Genomic DNA, 15,094 nt, shown 5'->3' with positions numbered 1-15,094 from the left:
TATTGAATTCTCACATTCTGATTGGTAATTGCATTTTATATCCTGCTTTATAGATGAAGACGTGGAGTCTTAGGGAGGGTTGGGGCCTGGAGCATCTCCTTGCTCCACCCTACCCTGTGCCCTCTATGCTGAACTCTACGGACTGCACTGACTAGATTCCCTTGTCTGGCTTCAGTTGAGTTTGTCCAGTAGGAGGCGCCCACCAGTGATTGGAATGAGAGTTTGGGCTCTTTATTCCCCCCGTTGTCTTCCTGCTGGGCTGTGCATTGCCTGTGCTGAGTTCTTCCACTGAGGACATCAGGACCTGTGTTTTGCAAGAACTTCCTCCCCTCCCCATTTAGGCTCAGGACTGGTAACACCCTCTGGTTGCTGTTGGTCCCTGGATGTTTCAATGACCCTAAATCTTGCTCACATCCTGTAACTCATTCCCTCACTAACCTGTCTTTAGTCAGTCCCTGTGAGTGTGTTGTTTCCTGCCAGGATCTGGACGGATGCACTCATTCACCCTAAATCCTGGAGCTACCTGGTGTCTCTCGGACCCCCAGACCCATGCTCTAACCGCTAGATCGCTGCATTTCCCAGTACATTGCACACAGACAGCTTTTGCATCTAGGAAAATTAACATATTCTAAAGAGATCACAGCATACGTGTTAGGCACAGGGATGGTTAATTACAATACAACAGAATATTCACTTCTTGAGTTCAATGGTGATACCTAGTGATCTATACACTCTCGGAGCCCACAAGAGAGAAATGACCTTCTCCAGGTCATTCAAGTGGCCACTTGGCCATAACAACAACTTGTAGGTTTTCTGCAAGTGACCAGGATGAGCAGACCCGACCCCTCCACACCTCCTCCTTCCCTTACATTTCAGTGACTCGGGGCAATGGGTGCAGGGGCTGCAGGGAGCAGGGACAGGCACTGGAGCGAGCCGGGGCTTCAACTCTGGAGTTGGTCTCCTGCTGAAACCTCAGCTCCCCACGTGCAGGCTGTGCCAAGTTTGGTGAGTCACTCAGCCTCTCTGGCCACGATGGTGTCACGTGCACGAGGGGATGGTTAGCACTACTTTCATTGGAATACTTTGAGGAGTCAATGACACAGCCCCTGTGACATGCGCATTAGAGTGCCTACTTCCTAGCAAGTGCTTGGCAAAGATTAGCTCTTCCTGTTATCCCAAAATCAAACAGAGGTGGCTTGACATAGTAAGAGTTCATTTCTCATTCGTGCTAGGTCAGCAAAATAGTTCTGCCTTTTATCAGAGAAACCCGATCATCGCAATCCTGCAACGAGAGTTTTGGAAAGCTGAAAATCGCATCTCAGTCTCCATTGCATCTCCTGTGCCTGGTACATAATACATGCTGAAGGGGGGCAGGATATGCCATCCCAAGATATGTCACTTCAGCATAAGGATTATTTTGAGCTATAGGAACTTGAAAAATGCAGATGCAAGCGGGGCATTTTAATCTTTTCTTCCAGAAAACAGGAGATTAAATACTCCCTTGTGAAAGACGCCATCCGTCTAGGAGGAGGACACAGCAGGAGCATCCGGGGCAGCCAGGGCTTGTGAAAGTCATTCTTGGGGTGTGCACTGGGCGAAGATGCCAGTGTGGACACCCATGTCTCTCATCAGCATCTTAGCTCCGGCTCCTGACCCCGGCTTCCTTCTAATGTGTGCTCTGGGAGGCAGCAGGTCATGGCTCAGACAGTCGGTCCCTGCCACCAGTGTGGGAGACCTGGATTGAATTCCAGGCTCCTGGCTTCAGCCTGGCCCAGGTTTGACCATTGTGGGTATTTGGGGGAGTGAGCCACAGTGGGGAGTGCTCTCTCTCTCCTCTCTCAAAACAAAGTAATTCTTATTTTCCTATGGCCTCCCCACATACTTGATTTACTTTCCCACAAGTACCTTTCTTTGTTCAACCTCTGAGAAATGCATTTAGATCTTCTAAATCTCTGGGTCTTCATGAGGATTCCCATGTCACATAAAACAAATAAGCTGTGTGCTTTCTTCCTAATCTGTCTCCTGTCAATGTACCCCTGAGGCCCAGGACAAGGCCCTAGGAGGGGAGATGTATGGCTTTGCCCACACTGCAGCTTTCTGCACAGAGTTGCCAAATAAAAGAGAGAGCAGACGAGAGCAGAGGGCGGCAGTCGTTAGCCCTGGTTGCCACATTGCCAGGATGGCTTTGCTTTGCTCTGCCCCTTTGACGTTTACTGGGACCAGCTCTGACCAATGGAATGCAAGCAAAGCGAAGTGTGTCTGTTCAGAGCGGCCCCCCAGCGCTGGAATCGCCACAACTTCCCCTCTCTGGGATGATCATGGCAGTCAGCTCCCAGCAAAGCCTCCACTGGTGACCAGGAGGGGCAGACCCCACTCCTGTCCTGGACGGGTGGCCCCAGTGAGAAATGAAGTTAATGAGATTCAGGGGAGCTGTCAGCTAGCCACCCCGACTGCTGCATGGGAAACAGAGCGCCCTTGGCTTACACTGCTTACCTAACAAGTTGACTTCATGATTGCAGGCAGGTGACAAGCATTGAGGAGACACGATCTGACAGTTTCCCTTCCTAGGAGAGAGCGTGTGCTGTGACACTCTCGGGGTGCTGGGTGGGGGCAGCAGCCGCCGTTCACTGTTAGTCACTTGATCACCAAGGGAAGTGCTTCCAGTGGTGCTGCTAAGCTGTAATGTTCAGTAGGGTAGGTGTTAAAGGCAGCTTCACAAAGTTTTAGTTTATTTGAAAGGCATAGTGACACAGGAAGAGAGATGGAGAGAGAGAGAGAGAGAGAGAGAATTTTTCATCTTCGATCAGGCTGATTGCAGGAGCCTGGAACTCCATCCAGGTCTCCCATGTGGGTGGAAGGGACCCAGGTCCTTGAGCCATCTTCTGCTTCCCCCAAGGCAATAGTGAGGAGCTGGGTCAGAAGTAGAGTAGCAGGTGCTTGAACCAGCACTCTAGTATGGGATGTGAGCATCCAGGTGGTGGTGGGGGGTTAATTCACTGAGCCACACTGCCTACCTCCTAAATGCACATTTGACTTTAGATATTTATGTTGGTACTGGGATGCAGTCCCCTCGTAAGTCAAGGCACATATGTACAACCTAACAGCACTTTTTGAGCGCCATGAAAAACCACAAACACTCCCAAGTGTTTTCACCTGAAGCATCCTGGACATGTTAACTTCTTCAAAGCCTTGCTTGGAGACTCGGTATCACCTGATCATCGTCATCACTGGCAAGACACTTTTGTAATCGGCTCAAGAACCTGCAGCACATCCCAGGGGCTGGCGAATCTTTATCCCTTGGGGAAGAAGTTCCTGTTTGCAAGGAAGCCTTACTGGGAAGCCCTGGCGGCAGGTCTCGAAAGCAAGACTTAGCAGGCAGGGATCATCTTTGGTCAAAACCCAGATGGGAATATAAAGAAATGAGATTTGATGATCTAGCCTGGAATGCATAGTCCCAATTGTCCATCATTCAACATTTCTAACCTGCCAGACACGAAGCTAGGCACACTCCCTACAACAGCCCAGGAGGTGGGTTTTAGGATCCTCATTTTGTGCATCAGGGAGATGGTCCAGTTCTTCTCTTCATCTCACTCATCACACAGCAGTGAGTGGAGACCTGTGACTTACACACAGGTGTCTATGACCCTAGAGCACGTACATTCAAGGAGAAGAGGATTTGACTCCGTCTGGCTGGAGAAAGTGGTAATATGGGTTCTCCGTGGCGGTGTTGTTTAGCCTGTAACTCTTAGGCTAAGAAGGAAGGCAGTGTGGTGCAGTGGTCAGTGCTCAGCCTTTGCCTCCTCCAACCAGCTACTCATCTGTAAAATAGAGTTATGATCAACGTGTAACCAGGTTGATCTGGGGACTGGATGAGTTGCTTTTCATTGTGCTTTGCAGTGATTAATTATTAATCTTCCTGTGCTCTCACAACAGAAGTAGCTTCTGCTAATGGGAACACTGAAGATGTAGAAAGTAACTGAGGGGCCGGCGCCGTGCCTCACTTGGTTAATCTCCTGCCTGCAGTGCCGGCATCCTATATGGGCACTGATTCTAGTCCCAGTTGCTCCTCTTCCAGTCCAGCTCTCTGCTGTGGCCCGGGAGGGCAGTGGAGGATGGCCCACGTGCTTGGGCCCTGCACCCGCATGGGAGACCAGGAGAAAGCACCTGGCTCCTGGCTTTGGATCAGTGCAGCGCTGGCCGTGGCGTGGCAGCCATTTGGAGCATGAACCAACGGAAGGAAGACCTTTGTCTCTGTCTCTCTCTCTCACTGTCTATAACTCTACCTGTTGAATAAATTAAAAAAAAAAAAAAAAGAAAGTAACGGAGAACAGGGGCTCAGGAGCCAGAATGCATGCGTTTCAATCCCATCTGCACCCTGTGGTCTTGGACCAGCCCCTTGACTTCTTGAATTTTCTCATCTGCACATTGTGGGCCTGAACTGTCCCCACCTCACAGTGTTAGTGTGAAGATTAAATGAACATCGGCACAGCTTCTGGAACGGTACCTGACCGCAGCATCAGGATTCCGAGACTGGTTATCCCGACCTTAAAACAGTGCAAAAGCAAGGCAAGACAGAGGCCAGTCCATTTTACAGAACCCGGCACTGAGGTAAGACGTAGACTCGGGGTCTGAGCTGCAAACCAGCTCACTCTAACGCCTGCACACTTTCCACGACAGCAAACTGTAGAGAAGTTCTTGTTTTCTATGTACAGATTCTTCCCGAGCTGCTGAATATCCCCGCCTGTGTGCTGCCTAATCCTGTGTCTCCTTTGTACGGCTCAGAGCCTCTGCTTCCCTCTCCCTTTTTCTTGGTGTACTAGATGAGGAGATGGGCCCCTTGCTCTGGCAGTCGGGGCACAAAGTATTTTTCTTGAGAACTGGGACTTGAATTTCAGCTCTGTCTTTGCTGCAAATTGTTCTTCCCTCCCCTCGCATGTATCACTCTTGGAGTTGCTTCTGTTGGATAAGGTCTCTGTGTGAAAACAAGAAACAAATGCTGGCAATTCAATTAGCAGTGGCCCTGGGTTAAAGCTCCACCCATTGGGCACTTACAGGGGTGATTTGTGGGCCAGGAATGCAGGAGCTTCTCTGGGAAGCGCTTTGAGGGAACAGCAGTGGGTTAGCGAGGGCTTGGCTCTGATGCCTTACCTAAAGCGAGCTCTGGGGGGCTGGAGTGGATGCGTTGAAATAGCCCACAGTGCTAAGCAATTGCAAGCAGACCATTTTCAGTGCGGTTGAAAGCAAAGAAAAAGGCTTATGTGGCAAAAGTGGGAGGCAGAATTCAGCAATGCAAACACACAAAACCGCCCGACTTTTAGAAGCGCTTTGGAGCCCCATCTCCACGGAGCGTTTCAATAAAATGTTTGCTTAAACAGAAGCGAGACTGGGCCCTTGTGGGATTATGTACTGGTCATGAGCTGCTGGAAGGAGGAGATGGGGGGCAACAAGCTGAGAAGCTTCAGTTAAAAGCCAGAAATTCCTGCCACTGAATGAGAAGCATTGGATAGGAAGACGATCTCCAAGGTAAGTTAAGGCGCCAGAAGCCCCCCTGCCCCTCTGATCCCAAGTCTGTTCACCAGCTGCAAGGCCTGGCAGAGCCCGGCCCCTCTGCTTGCACTCCCCCGCGCAGCCGCAGCTCTGCCTGCCGGATGCTCCCCAGTCTCTGCCTCTGGGTTTTCAGCCGCCTTCTCAGGAAGCGCTCCCTGGCCTCTTGGTGCAGGGTAATCACAGCAGTTGCATGGCAGATGGAATCTGCAGTCTCCAAAGTTACACGCAGTAAGGTTGATTTCTCACTCTCACAAAGTGCCATGTAGGCTGAGCAGCCTGCGCTGCCTTCCTGCAGGGGCTCCTGGAACACGTGGCCTCCCAGCTCTCTGAAGCCAGGGGTGGGGAGGAGGCTGGGCAACATCTCTGTTGGAGCTCAGCAGGAGGTGCTACTTCTGCTCACAGCGCATTGGTCAGATTGTCCACATGGCTCCCTCCTAACTACAGAGGAAGCTGGGAAGCCCAAGGGAGCATACAGAAGGTTGGTGATGATTCACAGCCTTTGCTACTGCCCCTGCTCAAGACAAGGTTAAGTGTCTTCCCTCTTTGCTTTCAAATCACCCAACATCATGCTTCTCATTTTTAATTTGTGCATCACTGCCTGTTTGTTGGTCCACTTAAATTCCCAATCTATAAATTCTGTGAGGATCAGAACTCATTCCCCATTGCATCTCTTGCACCCAACCCGATACAGCACATTCAGTAACACAAAAAATTGCAGAATGCATGAAAAAAAGGGGTAATTGACTATTACAGGAAGGCAGCTACTAAGAAAACAGAGCGATAATTGTGTTTATGTAAGTCTCTCATCTAGGAGATTGAAAGTTATATCTGTAGATCAGATGGCTTTTAAGCTCCTAGCTGTTGATCAAGTTCCTTGATCTGAGAATCTTCAGATGGGAGCATTTGAAATCTCCCCTCCTTTCAACTGGCTCAAGTGGTATACTGAATACCAGACCCTTTCCAACACTTCTTGGCTTTATTTTAGCTTGCTTACTAACCATGCCTTATTTTATGTTTTCCTACCAAACATACACAAATTATGATTCATGACTCCCTCCCCCGAACACGAGCCATTAAAAGAACTTAAGATTGTATTCTCTAGATGTGTGACAGTCCTGCTAAAGTGGGACCAACAGAATTAAGAGGATACTTATTATGACGAATTGGGTCACATGACTATGAAAACGAGATCCCCAAATCTGCTTTATGCAAACTGGAGACCCAGGAAGGACCCTGATGAGGAATCTATTTGAAATGTGCAATGATTTTCCTAAATAAATTATTTATGTACTCAAGAGATCTCTAATATTACTGGTTTACTCCCTAAGTACCCCCAGTGGCCACATCTCTTCCACGTCAAAGCCCAGAGCTCGGAACTCAATCCAGGTTTGCCACATGGGTGGCAGGGACCCAACCACTTGAGCCATCACTTGCAGCCTCTCAGAGCTCACATTACTAATGCAGAATTGGGAGCCGAGCCAGAACTTGAATGGGAGGACTCTATTGCGATGCTAGCATAGCACCTGCCCCACAGCATGTCTGCCCCTGAGATGATCTTTGATGTGTCAGCTCGGCTGTGCTCCAGGCTCCCGTGAGTCAGTCACTATTCCAGGTGTTGCTGTGGAGTTATTTTGTAGCTGTGGCAAAAGTCTACAGAAGGAAGGACAGTGTCAACAACCCACGTGGGTGACCCAACTGATTGAAAAGCTTTCGACACAGAGCCGAAGCTCTCGTGATGAAGATTAAGCCATGCCCGAGCTCCACATCTTCACTAGTTCCCAAGAGTTCCAGGTTTCCACCCCTGACATCACACCCTACAGATCTGGGACTTGCCTAGCCAGCTCCTGCAACTGCCTAAGCCACATGTTTTCAACACATCTCCATGTAGACCTCCTACGGGCTCTGCTCTCTGATGACTCCTGGGTGACACAGTGGATTGGGTATACCTTTCAAAGGGGGAGGGGCGTGAGGTCTTGCTGATGCTCTGTATAAAATGTTGAGGGAAGGCAATCAAGGATTGTCAATGCCTTCTGTCTAGTTATACATCATGCACACTCTTTACCCTTGAAGGGACTAAGGTTTTGTCCATGTGAGGATTAGATGGTTTACCCTGCGGCTTTCTAAGTGATTTCATCCCATGCCTTTGACATTGTCCTCCAGAATGTGGTTCGTTTCTTCAGAATCTATTTACCTGCATGCTTCCCAGGCCATAATAAGCAGCATTTAAAAAACATTTTTTTATTTTCATCTACATGAAAGGCAGAATGATACACGTGCATGTACGCACACACACAAACGCACAGAAAGAGAGAGAGAGAAAGAAAACTTCATTTGGTGGTTCACTCCCCAAATGTCCACAACAGCCATGGAGGCGCCAGGTGGAAGCCAGGCCCCTGGAACTCAGTCTTGCACATGTGGCAGGAATCCAAGTACTTGAGACATCATGCGCTACCTCCCAGGGTGTGCATTAGCAGGGAGCTGTGTCAGACGTGGAGTAGCTGGGACTTCAACCAATGGTGTGATATGGGTTGTGGTCATCCCAAGTGGGAGGGCAACCTGACCACCGTGCCGCAACACCCACCCCTTAAGGAGAAATTTGCTGGAACTATCGGCAGAGTTTCATGAGTACAAATGAACAGTTCAGTGTCAATGAGTCTAGCCCTCAACACATCGAAGTGACATTTTTAATGTCTCTTCCTGTTGTTCTTAAAGGGTTGGGGGCTGGGTTGTGAACTGTATTCTAGTAGAAGTTTGCAGAGTGAGGGGATGAGGAGGAAACAAGATGGTTTTGCATCCTAATTTCTGTGTGGGGTGGGTGGATAGCAGGTGACGGCTGAAGCTTTTTCAAAGGCTTCTGAAAGGGGCAGGGCGGCTGCACTGCTGATGCGAGGGGTGAGGACCACTCCATCTGGTGGCTGATTGGTGGGGAGGTTGCTTAGCTGAACACAGAGCCTCCTGGAACTTTCTAGATGCTTTTGAAAATCCCTTTTCCGTGTTGGCAAAGAGGCATCTGGGGAGTGGGAAACTGGGGTAAATGTCCCCACTGGGGCCCAGGAGGGGGCCTCTAGTTTCAGATTCTTTTGTGCAGAGACCGCGAGTGTAGGCTGCAGGCACATGAAGTTTATAAAAAGAAGCCACGCTCATCTATAGTCGGTCGGCTCATGACCCTTTTCTATTTTCTCATCACAAAGGTAAGGAGGGGGTAGCTTCACTGTGGCTCCTGCCCCTGCTCAAGGCTTTCCTTGAAAGTCACAAAAACCAGCCTGTAAAAATTATATGTGCTCATATAAGTGCACACGGTACTGTCATACACACACACAGATACATACATATATATGTACGTATCTATAAGAAGAGGAAAGAGAAAAATCTTCCAAACTCCCACCCCCTAGGGATAATCACAGTCAACATTGTACTATGTATTCATCTGGACATTTCTAAGCATGCATTCTTACACAATTGCAATTTCTCTTTCACACACCCACCCACTATGTCACACTCACATATATGCACACTCATGTCTACACACGTTTACACATACGCATGCTCAAACTCCCATACCCCACACATGCTTCCAGGTGAATGAGATCACATCTTGCCTTTTCTGTAGCCTGCTTTTTAACTCGCCATTATGCTGTGGTCCTCTTTCTGGGTCAACACATTTAGAAATATCTCATCAATTTTAATGGCTGCTTAAAATTCCACTGTGTGGCTGAAATGTATAATATTTAACTGGTTCCCTATTCGTACCATTTAAGTTGATTTTGATGTTTATTGTAGAGAATGTTGCTATGAAAATTCTTGTGGTTACATCTTGATCCACATGTATAATTTATTGCTCATTTAAACATGTCTTCGTTTAAACATTTCTTTAAAAAAGTACCCTATGTAGTAGTCGTCTGAGAATGTGGGATGAGAAAATAATGTGGCATCCCTCTGACCTCTGAATCCCTTAGGAGAGTTCTCACTGTGGAAATGAAGTCCAGAAACCAGGCTGAAGCCGGCACTCCGCAGTCTTACTGATGCTAAGGGTTACGAAGTGCACCTGCCGAAGGCCCAAGTTGCTGGGCTCTTTGTGACCTGTTGATCAGTCTCTGCAAGGGCTGAAATGGGCACCAGGCATAGGCGGGGGACTCAGGGACAGAGAGATTTGGGAGTAATATGTTGGAACGTACAGAAATGATTGGCTGATTGTCAACACTTAGGACTGAATTTGAACAGGGAGAGGAGAAGAGGGATCTGGATAATGACAGTATTGTGAGATAAATATTAAACTGGACTCTAACAGCACAGAATGTATGGGAAGCAACCGTTCTAGGAAGGTGCCCGGAAGAAGTCAGCTCCTACTAAATGCTCTGCGTTGCTTTGGGAACGTGCAGGTGATGCAAGCATGGGAGGGGATTCAGGGAAGCCATCTGGGAGGAGAACACAGCTGTTATCAAGGCCAGAAGGAGAGACAAGGTTCTTGCCCTCATGGAGCCCTAGTTCTAGGCAAACCAACAGGTAGCTTCAGAACGCTGTGCTAACTGTGCTGACAGTGGGGGCGGGGGCCCAGTCTGGGAGAGTGCTTGGGTTGCGGGAACATTTGCTGAAACTGGATATATCCTGATGGACATTTCTCCCTTGTGAAGCAGAAAATGATAAACTGGCATTCACCTTAGAATATTTTTTTTTAAAAAAATTAAAACATTTAAGTGACAAATAAAAGAGTATATATTCACGGTGTCCATAATGACTAGATATATGTACACACTATGGGATGATGACCACAGTCAAATTAATTAACTCATCTATTACTACTCAGAGTTACCACAAAGTCACTAAAGCTGTAGTAGTTGTTCCCAAAGAAATGGAGAGCTATCAATTGACTGAAAAAGAATTCAGGATAGATATCTTAGGCAATCTCAATGAGATGCAAGAAAATACAAATGAACAAATAAATGAAATCAGGGAAACAATACATGAATAAAATGAGGTGTTTAGTAAAGAAACAGAAACTGGGACTGGTGCTGTGGCATAGCAGGTTCACCTGCCACCTGCGATGCAGGCAGCCCATATGGGCACCGGTTCAAGTCCCAGCTGCTCTAGTTCTGATCCAGCTCCCTGCTCACAGCCTGGGAAAGTCAGTGGAGGGTGGTCCAAGTGCTTGGGCCCCTGCATCCACGTGAGAGACCTGGAGGAAAAGCCACAGCCTTTGCTGCCATCTGGGGAGTGAACCAGTGAATGGAAGATCTCTCTCTCTCCCTCTCCCTATCTCAGTAACTCTTTCAAATAAATAAATCTTTTATTTTATTTTATTTTACAGGTAGAGTTATAGACAGTGAGAGAGAGAGACAAAGGTCTTCTTTCCGTTGGTTCACTCCCCTAATGGCCGCTATGGCCGGCGCTGCGCCGATCTGAAGCCAGGAGCCAGGTGCTTCCTCCTGGTTTCCCATGTAGGCGCAGGGACCCAAGCACTTGGGCCATCCTCCATTGCCCTCCCGGGCCACAGCAGGGAGCTGGACTGGAAGAGGAGCAACCAGGACTAGTACCCGGTGCCCCAACTGGGACTAGAACCCGGGGTGCTGGCGCCGCAGGCAGAGGATTAGCCAGGTGAGCCACAGCGCCAGCCCAGATAAATAAATCTTACTAAATAGAAACTATAAAAAATAAGCCAACAGAAATCCTGTAGATGAAGAATACAATGACAGAAGTCAAAAGTTCAGTAGACATTTTTAGCAGCACACTTGATCATGCAGAAGAAAGAATTAGCAAACTAGAATAAAGCACATTTGAAATTATCCAGTTAGATACAAAAGGGAAAAAGACTGACAAATAGCAAAGCAAGCATAAAGGACCTGTGGGAAATCACCACGTGTATAAATAAACCAGTGGTGACATTGAAGGTACTTCATTTTCCTGTGTTCAGTGAAGTAATTGAAGTAATTTATAAGATGCGAGGCAGAGTTGGGAATATAGATGAAGCCCGCCTTGCTTTGTCATTATTCCCGAATTTAAGTGAGCGGTGGGAAACAGCTTGGTAATTGTCGATGGAGCTGAGATTATGAGAAGGGAGTTGAGAGAAGAAGTTTAAGAACCTGAAATGCCATTAAGAACTGGCCTGACATGAGCTGGAGACCTTTAAAGCTCTGGTATTTCAAAACTCCCTCCTCGGCCTGTGGTGGCTTCTACAATATCTTAAGTCCAGTCTTAATTGTGGAGAAGGTTCAAATGCGGATGATTGTGTACACACACAACATGGTGTGGACCATCATGTTCAGAATGTGGCTCATGAACCATGAGAACACATCCTTGAGTCCTAACCCAGGCTCTTGGAAATCAACACCCCCTTGGCTGTTTATCTGGGGTGCGTCTCAACTTCCCCTTCTATCCTCTTCTCTTAGAAGAACCATGATTTTGTGATACAGGTGTATGTGCTCTCCATGATGTCATAAATGCCAGGAAAACTATGATCTTAGGTGTGATGTGACTCTTTGCAATGAATTGCCAGTGACTGCTTCAGGAATGGGCAGTTGACTCAGCCTGTTTGAGTTGGCATTTCTGAGATTTGCAGCCTAGTACTCCAATCACTACATTCCCATTGAATCAGAATCTCTGGTGACGACACTGCCTCAGGTGATCCTGCCATTCACACAAGGGCAGAAGCCACCGATAGGCGATGGGTCCGTGGTACGGCTGTCAGAGGTCCAGGCTTGTTTTTACCTTTCAATTGCTGGGCCATTTGGGGCAAGTCGTGTTCCCTTTTAGAGACCCAGCTCCATCACGGACAAAGAATGGATATATCCCAGAGATCCTCTCCCTCTTTGTGTTTGTTCTGTTCTGCCATTGTATGGTTCTAGGTGAATATGGTGTGTATATGGTGTGGCAGGGGAGAACATGAAGGAAAATATCTCACTCAGCTCTTTGACATGAGTCCTGTAGAGCAGGAAGGAACACAATTGCTATGTTAAATAAAAGCTGGCTACAGATTTCCTACTTTCTTAGAGGAATGGCATAATTAAACTCAGGAATCCAAGTGTTCTATTGTTTAGAAACATGCCTTGATGGACGTTTTAATTTCAATATGGTGCACACTTCCCACCTCCCAGCAAAGCCCAGTTGAGTGATGGTGAAACAAGAGAGGGTTGAGTCCCTTTGTACTATATATTAAAGTGCAATAGAGTCTTGCATGTATAGAAGTCCAAAGAAAAAGAATGTGGTGTCTCGGAACAGAGAGAAGAAAAGAGATGTTAGGAACTTCTAGGCAAAGAAAGGCCTAAGGAGGAAGATGGCAGTGAGCCAGGGCCTCAGGAGGGTATGGACAAGGAGGGCGAGTGCTGCCTAAGTGCCAGGAGAGTGACATCCAATGTCCATCCCTGATGTGGCCAGGTTTTTCCTGTCCTGTAACCCCTCTCCATCACTCCTTTAGTGACAGTGCATTTAGGTGCTTTGGAAGAATATTGAGAACTGAAGACAACGTTGATGTGATATGCAGATATTTACAAGGATTGTGATCATCCCAGGAAGAGATTTTAAGAGAGAAAATGATAAATTCTGCAGGAGCCCAAAAGCCACACAATAAGTACCCAGGTAAGCTTAGTCCCTACTCTTGAGAATCCTCAGAGCTATTGGGAGGTTAAACACAAAACACGGGATGGCTTGGGCCATTCTCTATGAATGTTGTACAGAGTGTTCATGCATGATCTAGAATACTTTGGAACCACCCAGGGGGCTGACCATACCAAGGGCACTGCGTTACAACGTCAAGTCTTTTCCGAATGTCTAATGGACACATTTGCCCATGTTATCCTTTCAACGACCAGGGAAGATGGTTAATCATAAGAGCCATTTTCAGCTGCGAGATCTGAGGCTCAGAGAAGTTTCCTAACCTTTCTGATGTCTTCACACCAATTTCCCGGTTAGGCTGCCTGCCTTCTGCACCAACGTCTTGCAACTTGGTTTTCCAATATTCCATTAGGGGAGGCCCGGTGCTTGAAGTTGTCTCTAGGTTTTTGCCTTTTAGTATGTCTTACAGTTTTTTTCTTGCTAGTAGGAACATGAAGTCCTGGATAAATGGAACTGTTATTTACACATAGGGTCTTGGTGATTGCTGATCAGGTTTAGGGAGGCAGAAGCATTCTGCAGTCTTATGGGTAGGTCTCAATCTCTTAGTGAGCCTGTGCCTGTGGACAAGTGCTTCTGGGTTGCCTCTTCCCTGTTTGGGTACGTCACATTGCTGGAGCTGTCTGGAGTTGGTTATTTCCCTTCCCCCAGGTCTGCCAGGCTCTGATAAAGCCCCAGGAGGTTAGGCGATGGTCAAGTATTTCTTCTAAGAGCAGGCTTTGCGAAGTAGAACACAACACTCCCGTCTATTTCACAATGGTTCCTTTCCCCTCCTCCCGCTGGAAGCATGCAATGATTTTTCTCCAATATTTACTCTGAGAGCTGATCTATCTCCTGGAGGTACAGTTCACAAAAGCATGGGGACCCCTCTGTGACTTGGTCCCCTGGAAGGTTTCACTGTCACATTTGTCCACGCCAAGCCTCGAGCAGTTTGTCAAGGACAGATCAAGAGTCTCTACCCTTTCGCTACTTCCTGCAATGGTTTCCACATGGAGTCTCTGCTCCTGTAAGCTGTGACTCCCTGCATTTGCAGTCTGTGTCTCCAGTCTTTTTTTTTTTTTTTTTTTTGACAGGTAGAGTTACAGACAGCGAGAGAGAGAGACAGAGAGAAAGGTCTTCCTTCCATTGGTTCACCCCCCAAATGGCAGCAACGGTTGGAGCTGTGCTGATCCGAAGCCAGGAGCTAGGAGCCTGCTCCTAGTCTCCCATGTGGGTGCAGGGGCCCAAGCACTTGGGCCATCCTCCACTGCCTTCCCAGGCCACAGCAGAGAGCTGGACTGGAAGAGGAGCAACCGGAACTAGAACCGGCTCCCATATGGGATGCCGGCACCACAGATAGAGGATTAACCAAGTGAGCCATGGCGCCGGCCCCTGTGTCTCCAGTCTTGGGGGCAGAGGTTTTACCTGTGTCCTCACTTCCTCAATGGGTAGATCCATCCTCTTACTTGTCAGTATGGAGTGACAACTTTCAAGTTCTTAACCTGCAGAGTTCTGCTCTGAGCAGTTTGGACTAGGAGTATGAAGGAGTAAAGTATCTTCAGGTAGCATCAGGGCTGCTAATTTCATTGATTTTATTTATTTTTTATTGATGATTGATTGATTGATTGAAGTCTTCATTGCTTTTTTCTTCTCCTCCCTCCAAAGAAACCTTTTATCTAAGGAATATAAACTTCATGCATTTCATAAATACAATTTCAGGAACACAGTGATCCTTCCCACTGTACCCACCCTCCTTCCCACACTCCCACCCCTCTTCCTCCTCCTTCTCCTATTCCCAGTCTTTTTTTTTTTTTACGAAGATCTATTTTTGATGGCATCAGATTGGGCCCTCGTCACCACCAAGTCTTTCTAATATCTGGTGTTTTCAAGTGGATGAGAGCCTAAAGGATATACCCTACGGATCTAAAGCCCTTATCCACTTTGGAGGACTTGTGGGCCTGTTTCT

The sequence above is a fragment of the Lepus europaeus genome, chromosome 21, assembly GCF_033115175.1.
Source record: "Lepus europaeus isolate LE1 chromosome 21, mLepTim1.pri, whole genome shotgun sequence".
In the NCBI taxonomy this organism is placed as follows: domain Eukaryota; kingdom Metazoa; phylum Chordata; class Mammalia; order Lagomorpha; family Leporidae; genus Lepus; species Lepus europaeus.
Note: the sequence above shows the minus strand (reverse complement) of the source record.